This window comes from Puntigrus tetrazona, chromosome 1 (genome assembly GCF_018831695.1).
Source record: "Puntigrus tetrazona isolate hp1 chromosome 1, ASM1883169v1, whole genome shotgun sequence".
Taxonomy (NCBI): domain Eukaryota; kingdom Metazoa; phylum Chordata; class Actinopteri; order Cypriniformes; family Cyprinidae; genus Puntigrus; species Puntigrus tetrazona.
The window spans coordinates 25,728,916-25,744,754 of record NC_056699.1 but is presented as its reverse complement, the minus strand read 5'-3'; the positions used below and the strand labels follow the sequence as shown (position 1 = coordinate 25,744,754).

General features: G+C 37.9%; 1 pseudogene; it reads left to right on the top strand.

Annotated features, from left to right (window-relative positions):
- Positions 1–3,993: 3,993 nt before the first annotated feature.
- On the top strand, positions 3,994–8,086 carry LOC122349115 (annotated as a pseudogene).
- The last annotated feature ends 7,753 nt before the right edge of the window (positions 8,087–15,839 follow it).

Sequence of the window (15,839 nt, the reverse complement as noted above, 5' to 3'; positions counted from 1 at the left end):
TCCACATCTTTCTCTCTGAGCTGACAGCTTAGTGCGATGCGAATTCATATTCAGCGCGAGGAGAACATCTTGTCCAACAGCAGTGCAACAATTTAATATAATGGTCAAACTATTTGGATGTCAGAAAGACATCGAAAGCGAACATCCTGTTATTATTTACTAACATGCACGGACGAATCTTCATATGGCCCTTTTCTACACGAGGACAGGTCTGTCAAGGTGTGTGTGAAAGCACGACAAAAGAAACTTGAAATAGCAATTCAAAGGGGAACGTCACAATATACAGCTACAGAAGTTGAGATATGAGGATGACTCAGTACGTTTATGTTGTTTTTTTCCTTTAGTTTATTGTCATTGTACATGTGCAATGAAATTCCGGTGGAGCAACCTCAAGGTGCCTACTACAAACAAAGTAAGCGATAAATACAGTAAGTAATGTAATTTGTACATGCACTACAATATACAATGCTATATATATGGTATAACATATATATATATATATATATATATATATATATATATATATATATATATATATATATAACATTTGCTCTAAATGTACTAACCCTCAGGCCATCCAGGATGTGTTTGTTTCTTCATTAGAGAGTTTTGGAGAAATGTAGTGTTGTGTCACTTAATGGATCCTCTGCAGTGAATGGGTGCCGTCAGAATGAGAGTCCAAACAGCTGGTGAAAACATCACAATAATCCACAAGTTATCCACATCACTCCAGTCCATTAAGTAAAGCCTAGAGAAGTTAAAAGCTGCATGTTTGTAAGAAAAAAAACATAATTTCTGACTAGGCAAGACAACATTTTCCTGGGAAAGCAATAGATAATTGCTATTTTTAGGTGAAAACAACAGTCTGAAGTTTTTTCTTCACAAGACTTTCATTTATGGACTGGAGAGATGTGGACTCTCATTCTGATGGCACCCATTGACCGTAATGCTATATTTCTCCAAATCTGTTTCCACGAAGAAACAAACTAACCTACATCTGGGATGGTCTGAGGATGAGTACATTTTCAGTTGTGGGTAAACAATTCCTTTAAGCTATTAGCCGAGATAAACAATTAAGCCTTAGCAGTGGGAGTGTGTGTGTGTGTGTGTGTGTGTGTTTGTGCCTAGGAGTTTACGCCCATACTTGTGTTTGTCTGTGTGCGTTCTAACCACAGAAAGGCCATGTTACACATCTCACCACGCACCCAGGGTTCAGGTGGTTTTTGTACCTTTCATCTTCGACCATTTCATTAATCCTTTGATGTCTCCGCAGAGTGTCTGAGCTCTCTCCGGGAAGACGCTGCCTTTTATGCAGATCTGGCAACCTCCACTAACGCCTGTCGGAGGAGTCCAGCTTTCACACTCACTGTCAACGCCTGGGAGAAGCTCTTCCAATTAAAAGGGATTAAACTCTGATTGAAGCACTCTTAATGAATCAGATCAACAGTTGCTTCCTCTGCTTCACAAGGGGGAATAATGACGAAAGGCACAATGCGCGCGTTTGTGGATATGTATTGGGGTTTTTTTTTGGATGTGGAGTCACCAATCGACAGGTGAATGTCGTAAAATGTGAATTCTTAATTTGGTGGGATGCACAGTTAACTAAAATAGCCGCTCTGAGTTTATAATATGATGTGCACACCATCTTCCCAAACAAAAAAAAAATAAAAAAATCATTATACTTACCCTCAAGATTTTAAATTGGTCCATGTGCTTCTTCATTTGCCTTAAGGTTGTCATATCGTAGCCTGTATTTATATTTTGTATTTATTCATTTTATATATTTTCAAATGCAACTGTGTATGACCCTCCTTATGCAAAAGCAATATAAAAAAATTATCCCCCCAAAAAAGATGGCAAATTAATAGTGAAAGGCACAGCATTCATTAAAGTTCACTGTATTTTAGTAGAAATATATGCAATATTTTGTAAATGTCTTACTCTAAATATAACAAAATGGCAATTTTCTTAATATTTAGATTTTTCGCACCCTTTTAGATTCCATATTCGAATTATTGTCCTATCCTAACAAACTGGACATCAGTGGAAAATTCAATGTTTTAAAATATGACCCTTATGACCGGTTTTGTGGCCCTGGGTCACATATACAGATGCTATCATCGACATGTTGATGTGCTTTTATTCTCAAAAACTATGAAATAAATTCAAAGCTACAAAAGCAAAACTTAAAAAAAAAAGCACATTCTCAGTTTTCCTCTTCATTCTCACTTCCGCCAGCAGCTATCATCCTGCAGCGAGACCTCCTGAGGAAAACAAAGGTTGCTGAGGAAATAGGTGTTAGTGAGGCCAGCAGCAGGCGGCACTCTTTTTATCTGCTGCATCGTTTTAATTGATCGTTGGGGTGAGACATCGGAAGACATTACTCTACTGCAATGTCCATCGCTGAACCGACTCTGTGCAGTCATTAAAACCATTGAGTGTTTCAATTTTGGCTCGTTTCAGTCAAGGTGTCCTAATCAGCCCCCATCCTCACTACACCGACAGCTGGAGTGCATCCTAGCGATATCTAGACGCATGGGTGGATTAAGAAAATCGCTATTGATTTCATTCATATACACTTGATCTTCTAATTCGATTTTAGAAAACGTCCTTTGTTCATTCTGGTTTTCAAAGCAGATCCAGTGGAGATCCAGAGGGCGAAAACACACAATGGCAGAGAATGAAGAGAGAAAATTGCCTCGCGGTTCTCAGTGAAAAGCTGCGTTTAATGAGAGGACCCAGGCATGTCTCAACTCAAACTCCATAACCACTAGCGTCTCCGTCTTCACAACAGCCATGTTGCAGAAGCTCTCAGCAGGGTCCTACTTCATGTTTCTAGCACTTCAGAACAGAGATTGCCTTCTATCACTGATTACATCCATTGTGCGCACAGCTAGTTTAAAAAGATTGCTTTCTCCTGCTACACCGAGAGAAGACCCAGTCTTCAAAAGAACTACCTGATTTCATTCTGAGCTCTCTGCAATCTCACGTCTTTAATTTCTGGTGTGTTTTTAAATCAACTCTAGGTTAGTTTAAATTACTCCCTTCAATCATACTGACTGAGTGCAATCGCCAGATTGAGTGGTACCGCTGCTGAGATTAAAGAGAAAATGGATGGGAAAACTAGCCGCTCGTGTTGCACGGTGACATCAATCAACAAGAGACCGAATGGCTCCATAATAAACTGTATATAACTGCGTCTTTATGTAGTTTGAGCCAACACCTGTTTATAGCCATTATGGGAGGCGTCGAAAACATTCATTACATAAACTAGTGTTGCATCTGAATCTACTTACAATATGAATTTAAAGTACTAGTGTTGTGTGAATTTGGAGAAATACTTAAAGGCTGAATTGTGTATGAGAATTCAGATTAATGTCACATAATATAGTTTGCTTTCCAGAAGAGGGCAGCAGAGCATGTAAGCTGGAGAAGAAGAAAAAAACATTTGCAGTATGTCTTGAAATGGTTCAACCATGTAAATCAAAAAACATCATTTTTACCATCTTGTCATTTCAAAACCATATGCTTTTATTTGTTTGTTTGTTTGTTTGTTCCCTGCATTACCTGTCTGCATTCCAAACATTCCAGTCAAAGAAAAAAATTAATAAACTAAATAAACATACATATTTGGAAGGCTTTAAAATATATGTTAAATGATCATTGTTGTACTAAGTTTAAGAATAAACAAGTTATTCAAGGTAAGAAAAAAAAAATCATAATTTACCAACAAAAACTGTATAATAATCTTAAAACAAAATGTCACGTCTTGAATATGTTTATATCTGCAATCTACTACATAGACTCACGCGCAGGATAGGCGCGTATGAGTATCAGCTCATATCATTTATAATAATAATAATAGTTATTCTCGTTGCGATGAGACATAAGAGCTGACTATCAGGCTGCATTTTGTCAAAATTGTCTCTTTAACGCATGTGTGAGTCAGTGGAAGTGAGAGTTGCTGAGACAGTGATTCAGGCTGGTGTCTGAAGCAGTCGGAGAAGGACGAGGTAAATGATTGTTTCTCGTGCCATGCATGGCCCCTCACACTTCACCGTGCGTCCAAAGGTTACTTCACTCGCTAAGAGGATTAGAGGAAGAGCAGTTGGAGGAGACAACATCACTGTAGAAACAACAGTAGGAGGTTTTCTTAGCACTTTTGCAGCCTTTGCTCTGATTATCTATGCATGTTGTTGAAGAATGTGAGACGGCTTGTGATAACAGTCTTCGGTAAATGCACATCATTTAACAGGGCAGCGGGATACTTAGCTCCGAAGTAAATCATCAAAAGTTCCTCTAGCAACAGAGCTAAACTACTACCATGGTCACGTGTTCTTAAAGGCGCACACACATGGATAAACACTCGCCAAACGAGTAAACCGTGGTGGAATTGTTTCCCACTAGTCGGACAAAACTTTATAAAAAGAAAAACTGGCCCTGCATACCAGTGTGCATGCTGAATTCTGTGTGATTTTTCAATATTATGGCAGATAGGGTGGATATATGCACACTGGGACACAGGGTGCGTCACACAGTTTGGAGTTCTATGAAAACCATACTAACAGTCTACTAAAGAAAGTAGTTTATGTGTATTTAAGTTATCATTAGATATGTTTTTCAAGGGCGTGTTGCTATTTCCCTCCAGAACTCCATATATTTAGATGTATCGATCTGTTGTAGCAGAAAACATTCATTATGCACAAAAACTGCTCTCCTTTTTTATTTATCCTATTTTGCTAATGGTACAAATCATTAGTAAACTCCATGATAACTGCTTAATATAAGAAGATTATTAAATTGTGAGATCTTTGAACATAAGATAACTAACTAACTGACCGAGCTTCGGGTTTCTGCTTCTTGGCTGACAAGTATATGCGATTTACGGAGCTTCAATATAATGGCCGCTATCCACAAGCATTACCAAGCTTAGAAGAGCCAGGATAAATTTTCTCAGAACTCTGATCATGCGTTCGTCTGAAAGAAGAAAGCCATATACACTGTGGTGTGGGCTCTGCTCTTCTTTATTATTGAGATTTTTTTTTAAAACTATATCTTTATAGTCATCGCGCTTGGTGTGAACGGGCCTCAAGACTTTGCATGCTCGTTTAAAATCACCTGTTGCATGTGCTGAGCGGGTTTTGGGAAGTTTTCCTTCAGGTTTTAGAGAATTCTGGCTAAATTTAGTCAGGCACTTTTTCTAAACCATAGCTTCCAAAAGGGTACATTTTAAAAATAATTTTTATAGTCCACCAAGTGGCCAAACTTCACAATTTATTTTCCTGTGACCTCAGCTCGAGCTCTTAAACAAGTTTATTGAAAATATCCAATTCTATTTAGGAGTTGGACACATTTTACTAAAAGTGCCGTTGCTCCTTTCAAAAGTATTGGCCTCATTGTGACGGGGAGTCCAGAGATCAACTTTTTTTTGGATAATTATTGATATTCAATCTCCAGAGAATCATTCTGCACTAGGTTAATCCTGATTTAGTGAAAAAACCTAGGGCTAGTTTGCAAAAAAAGTTTTATTTTTTTTAATTGCACCATGTTCAAGACCGAATCTGAGCCTGCGACTGACAGTAGGAGTAATGAGCAATTCACTGTAAGTGTAGCACCTCCGTCAGGACAATTGGCGCAAGCCTTGTTTACGTGGTATTGCTGATCTGTGACCTTTCTAAAAAATTATAATAAGGTTAAAACACTGAATCGGATACGCATTAAAATATCGCTGTGACATCTGAAAACAAAATATTTTTCTGTACTAGATGGCTTCAGTGTTCCTGCCAGCGCTGGCTCGTATGGCGTATGTGGCGTGCACCCATGGGAACGAGCTGTCCGGTGTGTATGTGGTGCAGGAGATGGAGCGACAGCGGAAAGAGAAGGGAGAGGGTGCCTGGCCGATTCCTGTCACAACCGTGCTTTCAAACCCAAGAGCTGTGAAAGAGTGCAGAAGATACATCGACACCGATATGAACCGCTGCTTCAACAGAGACACGCCGAGGTGAGATGCAATGTGAAATAGAGTTTTGCGAGTTAATCTCGGTAATAATGGATAAATAAATAAAACATGTCCTGTTTAGGACCCAGAAATGAAAATTCAGAAATGACCTCACTCTAAAGCCTGGAATGCGCTGCAAGATTTTGCCCCTATTTCCTCAGATCTGACAGTCTGAATAAGTTGATGGTCACAGACCCATTTGTTTTAGCTTCAGACTTTGATCCATCCAGTCCGAGGATATCAGACATTTCAGATTTTCTGATTTTAAGACAGGCTTCTTGGCTGACTTCTGACTAGGTTAGTTAACTAGTGGATATATACTATTTACAGAGCTTCAAAATAATGGCTGCTATCCATCCGTGTTACCAAGATTGAAAGGATAAAAAAAAACAAAAAAACAAACTCTGACTGTGTTCGCCTGAAAGGAGAAAGTCATATACATCTAAGATATAAATAAAATATGGGGTAATTTTCATTTTTGGGTGAACTATTTAAGAAAATTTAGAAAAGGAAATAAATATATTTATATATGTGAAAATGTCAATTGATGTTAATCTTGTATCACCTCTCTCTTGCAGTTCTCCTGTTACAGACAGCAGCCCATATGAAGTCCGGCGCGCTCAAGAACTGAACAATCTGCTGGGGCCGAAGGGATCCGCTGATGCAACAGACATGATCTGTGACCTTCATAACACCACATCCAACATGGGCCTCACACTCATCCATTACACAACCAGCGACTGGGTGACCCTGCACATCTGCAAATACTTACAGGCAAGAACATCACTAGTGTGCTTCAATACACTCCATACTAGAAGCTAAGGTCAGGCCTTCTCTGGTGGGAGGTTTGACCTAAAATTGGACAGACAGCAGGTGAGAAACAGTTGTACAATGTAAAATCTGGTTGCTAAAGCAAATCCAGTGAAAAACCATATACCTGTGCTGTTGTATATGTTCCGCGGTAAATGTGTTGATCATTTCAAGAGTGAATACATTTTTGCGCCCGTGCATGTTCTTTTGATGTTGTGTGTTATCGTGTGCACATTTAAGACTAAGATCACCACAGTGCCTGTGAGAGTGCTGGTACTGGATGTCCATGTTAGTGACGCATAAAACTTGGAGTCTGTATCCAAGCATGGCTTTAGTAAGTGATGGTGATCATCTCAACGCATTTGTGTTGTGTACTCAACCGCAAATGCACATTCAGTTGACCTGTGTTTCTGTAGCTGTAGAGGTCGGGCCGCAGCCGCACGCGCTGGCGTTGTCAGAGCTGACATCTCTATATCATTATGAAAGAGGCGTGTGATTTGACCATAGAGTGGATCCACAAATTCAACTCAGGTACCGTAAGACAAGTGCGGTTTATTTTTTCTGTTGTGAGTGTGTTTTTATTTCAAATCTTGTTGTCAGGAATGGTGTTCTGGCGAGGGGATGTGGAAGCGCCTCAAGTTTGTCAAAAGTGTTGATTATCCCAGAGATTCAAAGACTCGGACTCTCACCGCTGCCATTCATCCTCAGCTGCAGGTGACGATCGCGATGCTATTTGTGGTATTTACAAAGAGAACCTGTAAAGATGATGGTGGTAACGACATGTCCACATCATGTTTCATGCACTTTATCACTACAGTAATAGAAAAAAATCTCATTGAATTACTTTAATGGAGAAAAACATAAATGATTAAAATGGTAAAGTTCTAATTCATCATGGTAGTATTTGATTTACTGCTTTATGCTGATTTCAATTTTAAAAATTTTGTGTTTTTGGGTGGTATTATACAAAATGGGTGAATGTATGATAATAGTATGCTTTTGATCCACGCAAAGTATGATTTTTTTCTAGGACAGAGACTTCTGTCTGCTTAAGCAGGAGACCCTTTGTTTTTCACATTTTCTGGGGAAACCATGAAGTATGAAGAAAAGAGACACTTCATCCTTTCTTTATCAATGAGGCCGCTTATTATGAAAAAGGAATGAGCCACTTGGCAAAAGAAGCTGACGCTTATAATTCCAACAGTGCAAGTGCAGAAAGACTGAAGGATGGGAGAGGAAAGGATAGTGAACTAAGCATGATTGGCAGAAAATCTAACATTAATCATAATGACTTTTAGAGAGAATGCTACTTAAATGAATTTTTCAATGACTTATTACTCAGGTAAACATGTACATAGTTATATGAAAATGAAAAAGATAATGCATTCAGTCACATTTTTAAAAATGCAGTATAATATTTGGTACAAAGTTTCTCATGCATGTAAAGCTGTAACTTTGCAGATTAAGCATTTAAAAAAACGATTTCCTATTTTCCTTATTAATTTCTTGTATTGTTACGCCTTTTGCAGTTTATGGTAATAAAAATATTATGACTTCTTTTAAAGGCATTTTGTTTCTTGGGGCTTGAACGCAATCAGCTGACAACCACTAATCAAAGTTGTTGTGAAAACGCGTGTCTGGTCAAGGTCCAGAGCCTAACATCACAAATACAAGAAACTTGGTTCATTTTAACACCTTCTACTCAACTTGTGGACACTAGGCGGTGCTATAAAAGGTTTCAAACACAGCAGCTAGGGGCTTTGCTGCTGAAAAGTTACCAAAAAGAATTTTGATTTTCACAAATGAACAAGCTTTTCCTAAATGTAATGTCTAAACGTAATAAAACTTAATGCACAACCTACAGAACATACTGAGGATGCACCTGTAGGGGTGTACTACAAACTGAAAATACTTAAAGGGTTAGCTCACACTAATATGTCCTACCAACACCATAAGACCTTTATTCATCTTCATATTAAGACATTTTTATGAAATAGGAGAGCCATCTGAACCTCCATAGACAAATGTTCCCAGGCTAAAACTTAGTAAAAACATTGGTAAAACAGTCTATTCAACATCATTTGCTCAACTTCAGTTTTAAGCTACACTACGAGTACTTTTTTTTTGCGTAAAGAATACGAAAATAACATAATGCGTCTCATCTGAATTGCGTCTTCCGCCATTTTAAAAAGTTCTTAAGTACTCTCCAAAATGGTGAAAGGTTTCCCCTTCATTCCCGCAAGTCTCATTTACTGACGAGAAAACATTACAGTACAAAGGACATAATATTGCAATAATAATGCGCTTCGGTTCTCTCTCAGTCTGAATTTAACAGGGTGCATTTGCATGCAAATACATATGGCAGAATAGGTTTGTTACGCTGCTGAAGCAGCAGAGAAAGAAAGAACTAACACGCCTACAACATGTTGCTCTGAGCATGTAAGCAATACAGGCTGCTGCACATTTTAACATATAAAAATAACTTTCCCGACAAAAGAAACAGATATGGAATGGACAATACAAGGCAATATATGCATGCTGCTGGAGTGTAAGAATAACATAAACTGCTGCTACATATCCACACACCTGAAAGAATGAAATAGTCAAGATAGAAACATGCAGATTTTATGCCAAGACATATGTACTGCTGTTCCTCTGAAGAGCCATGAGAGCTGCATGTATTGTGCCTGGGCTACCACCCTAATTCTGCCATGACTATGTGTGCCTGGGCTACCACACCGACTGGCTTAACTGTAATTAGACGTGCAGTGTGTAATGTTAATCAACAAATGCATATATGTTTAATAGATAAGACCTCATCATCCACATGAGCAAAAATATCATCATGTAAGTCATTTGATAACTGTCAATGATATCACAAAGTTAGTGGGAAATCTCAGTTTCAGGCCTCATTCAGATGCAGTAAAATCAGATGAAAATCATACGTAACGCCAATGCGCACTCATGTAAACAAGCAGATCCAGATTTTTCTGAGGCATTTGTGTTTCTAGGTCATAAAAACTGTGGTACTGCTCTATGGTTTGATAATGTCATGTAATTAAGAATGCGTGGAAGCGTGTTAACTGACAACAAAAACAGAAGAAAAGCATCTCACCAGCATCAAGCGCCCTTGGCTGAGTGTAAAAAGTGGAACCCAAGGTTATTAGCGTGCACGATGTCAGATAGTGCAGCAATTGTAAACACATGAATCAGATATGGGTCACAGTTGAAAAATAACGGACAGCCGTATATAACACAAATCAGGAGTTGCAGCGTAAAACAAGGCGCATTGTATCAGATTGAGTTTCACCTACCAGACTGCGCCATCTAGAGCCTCAAGTGGCAGAATTTTTGATATAAAGGCTGTCAACCGTACAATAATTTTTTTTTGTTGTTTTGTTTTGTGCTGACACTTTGTGTGTGGATGTTTTTTTTGCGTTTGTATTAAAATTCTGTAGCCGTCATACTTGAGACGCCTCACGTATTAAAGGAATCACTTAATCATGTGGCAAATATAGGCTAATCGTATTTTTGGAGCGTGGCCCATTGATTGACTGTGATATCCTTGAATGGCAGCATTCAAACTTGGCAAAACTTGAGATAAATGAAAGGAAACCAATAAAACTGTTTTCCAATGCTCAGCGCACAAACTAAAAGCAGTTGTGTTTTGCCTAAAAAGTGCACCAGCAGGTGTTCACGCCCTGAGGAAGTAGAAGGGGACTGTGACAGGAAATACCAGTTTGTTGTGAAAGATGCGGCAGGAGCCGCTCGTAATGTTTAGGCGTAATTGTGGGTTCTGCAGTCCTCTGCACTTGTCATGTTTCTCCTCCCCTCTTTGTTTTCTTCACACACTCTCTCTTTAGCGCATGTATGAGTCAGCAAAACGCTCGCTTCATGCTGGAGCTCCAGGAGTTTCTGTGACATCAGCATCATGCATGAAAGATGATCCGCTGGCGACTGAAGCAGGCGGAGGAGGACGAGTGTAAATCCTTTGTTTCAAATGGTACTTTACTGTATTTTGACAATAGATGAATGTCTTAAACTAAATGTGTGGGGTGGTGTGTGCAGATGCAGCTCCTGCAGCGTTGTGGCCCCTGGTGGCCAGATTTCAGGCCTGTATGGACTGAATGTGTGTCAGCATCACATGCTTTGCCTCATATCACTTTGTGTCCAAAGCTTTGTGCGTATGCAACTTTCGCTCGATGAGACTACTGAAAGGAAAGCGGCTTGGAAGGAGGGGTGGAATTTGGGTATTGCTTCTGTGGTAAGAAAACAACGGTAGGTTTAGCTTTCGCTTTCTGAACCGCTTTTGTACTCATATGTTGCATGTTTGGCAAGCAGGAGGCAACTATTAACATAACGGTCTTCAATAAATGCATATTATTTAAGAGCTGCGGTTTGACACTCATTTTGAGAAGAAAACAACCAAATTTCGCCCTGGCAATGAAGATTAAACTGAAAACGCGTATGGTCACATGTCTGAGCTGTATAGACGCACGGATGGACTATTTATGAAATATTACCCGCTGATTGACCATAACTTTGTTAGAAAACTGCATTTTTTGAATACACAGTTCATGAGCAGGAAATTTAGAAATGTGATCTACTTAACAGTTGGCGACATTCAAGCCGTCACTGAAAGAAAGAAGTGTTTGCGTATTTTAAATGAATGAGAAGATGCTGTGAAAGTTTTTTCCCTGCAGAACTTTCCAAGGTGACAACACGCATAAGTGAAACGCGCTCTTCAGATTCATTAAATATGAGAAACATTTACTACATCCTCTTCTCAATGACATTTCATGTCATTTACATGCTAATATAATTTTTAGTATTTTTAAATTCATTTCTATTTTTATATTCTTCTTGCTTCTCATTTTCATTTTGGATAAAGAGTTAAAAGTCATTTGAATATATTTCTGATTGTATGTATGTATATATATATATATAGCATATATATATATATGTATATATATATATATATATATATATATATATCATGTATTTTAAAGTAAAACATTTTTAGTCAAATAAGTTGTTAATATTTAATAATTGTTAATCTATTGCTTTATTGTGATTTAATTCTCTTTTTTTTTTTTTTTTTTTTTTAAACAGTAAATAACTGATTTTTTCTCAAGCCCCAGCATATTCAATCTTTTATTCTTGTTAACAATGCAGATTTCAGTCTGTTGTGCCAACCGTGCAAAGAAATCAGTGTGTAGCAACTGTTCTGACCGACGCTGCCGAAGATTATTAACAATAGTTTTATTGTTTATTAACTCTATCATCACTTCTGCAAATAATCTGCAAATCGTATCATCATAAATCAGCACATAATGTTATTATATTGTCAGTTAGAATACATATTCATCTATCTATCTATCTAATCTATCCTATATATTATTATTATACATATATATATATATATATATATATATATATATATATACATATATATATATATACATATATATATATACATATATATATATATATATATACATATATATATATATATAGTTAATATATATAAGAGTATATATATATATATATATATGGATTTATATATATATATATATATATATATACATATATATATTAGTATGGGTTATTCTGAACTAATACAAAATGCACTTATAACTCAGTCAAATGATCTTAAACTGCTAACCGTCAGCACGTCAGACTTATACAACCATGCTTTTCTCTCACCCCTTTCTGCAAGATTATTTGCAAAATAAGTGAGATCAGGTAGTGAAGATTTAAAGTGGATTCTTTAAAGTTAAGTAAACATTTTAATCATTGTTTACTTACCTTTTAGAGTATTTCCCGGCAAGAAGAAAATTAAGCCAACAAACTTTCATTTTGGCTTATCATTGACATTCATAATATTTGCTTTCCTACTATGGAAATCGTTACTGCCTGAAACGAACCTGGTTACTTTTCTTCAAAAATAACTATTTCTTTTGTGTTGACAGCATTAAGAAATTCATAACAGGCTTGAATCTGCTTCGAGGTGTGAGTAAATGTGATGACAGAGTTTTCACTTTTGGGCCAGCTATTCGCACAAGATATAACATGTAGGTAAGGAGGAAGTGAGATCTGGCACACAGCGACTTGACACTCTGAGGCTTGTGTTCTGTGAGGCTTGCCATCTCCGGTATTTTTACTAATAACAATGTGCAACAGAATATAAATCGAATATTCCGATCAATGAGTCAGGCTCATGATAACAGGTTAATGTGAAGACGAACATTGGCATACCGATGAAAAACTGAGACTTTCATATTTTTTCTGTGCTAAGCTGGCTTCAAGTGTTCCTGCCAGCGCTTGCCTGGGCATGGCCGTATGTGGCGACGCCTATGGGAACGGGCGTTTCACTCCGGTCGATGTAGTGCGAGTTGGAGTTTACTGCGCAAGAGAAGGAGAGGGTGCCTCGCTGATTCCTGTCACAACTGTGCTTTCAAGCCCAAGAGCTGTGAAAGAATGCAGAAAGGCTCCATCGACACACCGCGATGTTTCGGGCCGTTACTTCAGACACACGCCTGAGTGTGAGTCATGAATCTGCACTACTAAAAATAAAAAAAGCTTGTATATTGTAACATACATGGCAAATTACATGAACATTGAGGGAAAAGGTTGAGTAGTTTGAATTGCTTTAATATTACTGTCCGCTATTGGCTGTTTCTGGAGTGCTCAACACGTGAAGGCAATCAAAGCTTTACTTGCATTCCCAAATCCACAAAAATATTTTCATGACTTAGTATGACTGATTTCAAGACTGGCCTCAAGAAGATTCTCATGGTAACATGTTGAAAACACCATAACTAGTGCTAATCATTACTGGCACGGGTATGGGCAACAGCCCAGATGTAATATAATACGAAAACAAATGTACATATGCGTTTCAAGTATGCATTCAATGAGATAATCTTTTACAAAATATGCTAAATGTGTCATCTGCAATCTTGAAAAATGCATTGGAAGAGACAATGAAATAACAAATGTTTTGCTACTTTCATCTTACATCACTTTTCTTCATTGAGAGCTTGCATTTAATAAAACCCTGCCTGCCTTAACTCCAGTGGCCATCTCAAGCATTTTGACACTGACGAGTGAGGTTACATATTGAGAACGGCACAGCTTTAGTAATGCTTTTTAGTTACAAAAGCCTCACCTAATGCCTAAATACCTCACTTTAAATGGTAACAGCTCTGTGTCAAGCACGACAACTTGATAAGCTATCCTGATTAACAAAAGTGAAGTAAACGCACTACAGCATGCGGGTATGTTGCTGTGTAGCTCTAAAGCGCGCTACTCTGTGCACTACTCATATTGACCTGAACAACGGCGCCATATGAAGTTCCGCACGCCAAGCTTTGAACAATCCACAAATGAACGAAAGAGATCCGCTGTTGCAATAGACTTGATCTGTGACCTTCATAACGCCACATCCAACAACATGAATACCACACTAATCCATTACGCATCCAGCGACTGGGTGACCCTGAGCATCTGCAAACACTTACGTAAGAACATCACTATGTGCTTCAATACACACCTATACTAGAGGCTAAGGTCAGGCCTTCTCAACTGGTGTAGATTGACGTGACCAAAAAAGAAAGGGAAATTTTTTTTTTTGTTGTTCAGATTAATGTAAAAATAAGCTGCAGCTTAATAACGAAAAGCACAAATTAGAGACAAAGACAATAAATAAGGCTGCAAAAAAAACACCACAGTACTCACATACTTTTAGACCGCGCAAACTCAACTTTGCATCTGAATTGTTTATAGAGTTAAATGGGATTATTATTATAATAAAGAAAATATATTTGGACTATTAATTCTGCAATCTGAGAGCACACTAATATGTTGTTAAAGCTGCGATCAGTCCAAATTTATTATGGTTAATAAATTATCTGAAATGGGCTAAATTGTAACCAGCCAGTGTTTGGGTAAAACACCCTCGCTGACTTTAGGTGGATTGCTGACAGAGCTGGCCAAAGAGGGAAATTCTGGCAGTACCGCCGCGTCATGATATCACGTCAGTAAATATGAAGAGGTTGTCCAAGCTAGTATACTATTTATGCGTCGCATGAAGGCTTGCGAGTAACAGATTCTGTGAGAATTCTCACGAATTTTTTGTACTTTTTAAAGAGGACCGATTCAAAGAAAGAATAATTAACTTTTTTGGATTAAAAGAATTTCTTCATGTGAAATTCGATTATCTGGCATGATGAGAAATAAGATCAAGACATAAATAAGAAATCTTGCATCGCTATAATAATAATTTGCTGAATTTGACTGTGATCTGATGCTATGGGATAGACAGAATTTATAATCGGTGCCAATTGTTGTAATGCTTTTTCTCAATTTGTCAGAACAAAGTGACAGACTTGTTCCAGTGAAATTTGGGCCATATTTGGGTCATATATTCCAAAACGTAGACTATAATCTGTGATTGCTAAGTATTATGATACACACCAAAAGTGTGACTGACTGACACACATATTCCTCCTAATATTAGATTACTGAGCTGGTGCTGGTATGCGACCCATCTGTGAGATGATAATTTCATGAAGTGCAGGTTTTATTGGTAACTGTAATCTGATTATGAACGTTTGAGAATGAAATAAAATTGAATTACAAATATTAAATTTGTGGAATCTGATTACGCAATCAGTTAATACCCAACACTGAAAATACAGAGTATACAGATCTTGCAGAAAACCAGTTAAGAACCACAGACCTGGCGTTTTTGTTTCTGTGCACGTGTTTTGATGTTGTGTGTTGTCGTGTGCACATTTAAGACTAAGATAACCAAAGTGCCTGTGAGAGTGCTGGTACTGGATGTCCCGATTATTGATGCTTATTCCTTGGAGTCTGTATCCAAGCATGGCTTTTGTAAGTGATGGTGATCATCTCATTGCATTTGCTGTTTTTCAACCACAAAAGCACATTCAGTTGACCTGTGTTTCTGTAGCAATAGAGGCGTCTGGCCGCAGCCGCAGACGCGCTGTGTCAGAGCTGACATCTA